The sequence below is a fragment of the Lonchura striata genome, chromosome 1 (assembly GCF_050655825.1).
Source record: "Lonchura striata isolate lonStrDom1 chromosome 1, ASM5065582v1, whole genome shotgun sequence".
Lineage (NCBI taxonomy): Eukaryota > Metazoa > Chordata > Aves > Passeriformes > Estrildidae > Lonchura > Lonchura striata.
Window position 1 is genome coordinate 84,779,591 of NC_140703.1, and position 3,759 is coordinate 84,783,349.

The window sequence follows — 3,759 nt, forward strand, 5'->3', positions numbered from 1 at the left end:
TACCTTGGATATTGGAAAAAGTCAATAGTTTCATAACCAACCTTGGACAAGCTAATCTTTGACTAGCCCAGTCAGCCATGACACAAACTTTTCTGATAACTGCTGGTGTCATTGATCTTCCCCTTGGTCACCTCACTGCAGCCTCACACTTGCCGTGCCTTCTCCCAGGCTTGGCAGCTTATGTGATGGGGTTTAGCTTTTCTCACAGGGTTCTTTATCTTGACATTTGGACCAGCAGAAGATGAAGACGGTAAATGAAAATATGTATTTCAACAGGTTTGTGGTTTTGTCTTTTAAATAGACAAAATCACCATTTGCCGTGTAAGTTTAACAGAATAACAAATTTAGTAAATACCGCTCCTTAAAAATAATAACGCAAGAGCCACATCTCATTTTCTTCAAGTAAAAAACTCTTTTGGTGGTCTCTGGTTTTGGGCATTATCTTAACTTCCATGGAAGACATAGAGAAATTATAGAGAAATTCCACATATTTCAAATTTATTTGTTTAAATTTCAAAGTCTGTTGCGCAAAGCAGAATTCAGTTAAGGGAAATAAATCAGGCTTGTTTAATTCTACAGTTAATGGAAAGCCATACCTAAGAAAAAGGAGTGATGTTGGGTGCATCTCTAAAGGCTCCACAGGTATCTAGAGACAGATCAGTCTTTGTTCCTCTCTCTCAAAAGAAGCTGTCAGGTACAGGTGTCCTTTCATCTCAAGTCTTTCCTTTATTCATACACACAGATTGGGATGGAGTCACAGCTTCATTGCCATGTTGCTATGATAAGTGAAGTATATTGGAAGTCTGAATAAAATGAGGAAAAGAAGAAAATTTGGCCTGTTGGTTTGATATTTGCATTATCATCTTAGTCCTCTGGAGTGCCTGATTTCAGTTTATTATGCTTGCTTATATTCAACAGAAAACAAGGCATAGTATAGAAAGATGACTCTGGATAAGAAATGTGTCCCAAATTCTAAGAACACCCATACAATTGCAATTTCCCTTTCTTTGGTTAGTAATGCAGTCACATTGGAGATATACATACATTAGGATTTACATTTATGTTAAATTTGCAGGGTTGTAATATTTTTTCCCAGAGAAAAACATCCACATCTTTTCCACTGTGTGCCAGGAAACATAAGCTTCTGTTACTTGATGAGATCCTTGTCTTTTTAATCCATCAAAAATTGTATTGGCATTGTAAGAAAGATACTATGGCTTTCATTTCTGCAATATCTTTCACACCTGTCATTTGCAAGGAGCAGTGTCACACTTCACAGCCAAAAAAAAGGAACAGTGAATTTGTTCTGACAAAATTTAGGACAAGCTTAGACTATTCCTTTTTCACACAGGCCCTATTTTCCTTGCTGACTCTCTAAATATCCCAGAACTATATTCAGTATTATGGATACACAGAGCACAGCTATCTACATTCACAGTGGTACGTAATCTAAGTTTTTATTTCTGTTTTCAATTCAGCATAATTTCCCTAGGTTCTTTGTGTTTTGTAATTACTTGAGAAAAGATATCTTTAAATTTTCAATTATGCTCTTAAGTCACCATGGCCACTAAAAAAAAAAAAAAATTAAAAATTGAAGTTCAAATCTTAAATCCTAGTACCTAGGATGACGTACAGCCTGTCAGGTTATGGAGACAAATGGCTGATGCCCATGCACCATGATAGGAGCAGAGGGGGAGCCCCCAGCAGCACCACGAGGCCAACAGAGTCCCCTGTCCCAGCCCCTCCAGGTGCCACAGGAGCCCTGTCCAAGTTGTGGTACAGGGAGGTCCATGTATATGATAGCTAGGTAAGTGAATGTGTGTGCATACAAAAAAGTTTTTCATCCTGATCAGCCAGAGGGGAACAAAGAGACTCCTGGTGGCGTTTGTGCCTGGGTGAGTTCTTAGTGTCCCTGTCCGTATTATTCCGTGTGGTTTTCCATGTTTCCAAGTGCACATGCCATACAGTGTGTGCATGTCTGCCTGCTGGCAATGCAATACACTCTCAGCCCTGCTGCTGGGGGCACCTGGGGCATGGGGCTGTGCTAGTCTCACCTCCACTGGGCTGTCAGATTTGGCAAATCTGACACAAGCCATGGAATCACAGAATGGGAAAGGCTGGAAGGGATCATCTAGTCCAAATTCTTTGCTCAAGCAGGGCCATCCTAGAGCACATTGCACTGGATTGTGTTCAGATGGTTCTTGAATATCTCCAGTGTGGGAGGCACCACAATCTCTCTGGGCAGCCTGTCCCAGTGCATGGTCCCAGCACTTTAAACTTCCTCCTCATACTTGGGTGAATATTCCTGAGCATCAGTTTCTGCCTATTGCCTCTTGTCTATTGCTTGGCACCACTGAGAAGAACCTGGCTTCACCAATGAGACACATGGTCCATGAGACAGGTGTAAAAAGATCGGAATATGCAATGCAAACTGCTGTTTTAATGACTGGACATATTTTTAATGCTGGAAGATACATTTCACTTTCTTCCAAGCCAACTGAGAAAGCATGCAGCATCACACTATTTGAAAGTAATCTGAGTTTTTATTTTCTTTTTCTACTACTTTCTCTACTTTTTCACTTAAAAGGCCAAATAGGGGATATTTCAATTTTGATGAAAATGCAACAAGTGATGATGAAAATAGAGTCACAGCATCATAGAATGGTACAGGTTGGAAGGGACCTCAAAGATTCTTCAGAATGCTGAACCTAAATTTCCCCTCTTTCAGTTTGTACCCATTATGTCTCATCCTATCAGTATCTCCCTTGTGAGAAGTGCCCCTCTGACTTCTGTGTTTTCACCCTTCAGGTGTTAAAAGGTTATTAAGAGGGCTCTATTAAACCTTCTCCAAGCAGAACAGCTCCAGCTTCCAAAGCCCTCTTCATAGCAGAGGTGCTCCAGCTCTGATCAACTTCATGGCCTCCTCTGGACTTGCTCCAACACTTTCATGTCCTTATGTTAGGCTTCCTTCTGAGCTAAGAAAAAGTGATAACACCTCTTTTCCAAATACTTTATTGCAGCATTAGGGGAGCAGAAGGGATGGGATGTTAAACAGGATGCGTGTCCTCTTTTCAGCACTGGTGAGGTCACCTCTCAAGTACCACATCCAGTTCTGTGCCCCTACATTCAGGAAGGACATAGAGGTGATGGAGCGGATCCAGATAAGGGAAACAGAGGTGTGAAGGGTCTGGAGAACAAGTCCTATGAGGAGTGACTGAGGGAGGTGGGGTTGTTAAGCCTGGAGAAAAAGGAGGCTCAGGAGGGACTTTATCACTCTCTAGAACCACCTGAAAGGAGGCTGTAGCCAGGCTCAGCCTCTTCTCCCAGGCAGTCAGCAAGAGGACAAGAGGAAACAGCCTCAAGATGTGCCAGGGAAGATTTAGGTTGGACACAGGGAATAACGATGGGGTGAATGGAATGCCCAAGGAGGAGGTGGAGTCACTATCCCTTAAGGTATTTACGGAAAAGCTGGAGCAGTGCCGTGGTCCGTTGGTGGTGTTCAGTCGTAAGCTGGACTCGATCTCAGAGGTCTTTTCCAACCGGACTGATTCTTTCAAGGCTGCCTCAGCTGGTGCGCAGGGCATGACCGGGACAGCTGCAGCCCTTCCCCTCAGGGCAGGGCGGCTGCAGAGCGGCTCTCCCCGCACACAGCCGCTCCGTGCCGCCAAGGACACGGCCCGAGGCTCTCCGGCCCCGCCCCGGCCGGCTCCGCCCCGCGGCCCCGCCGCCACATAATGCGCCGCCCCGGCCGGCCCGGCC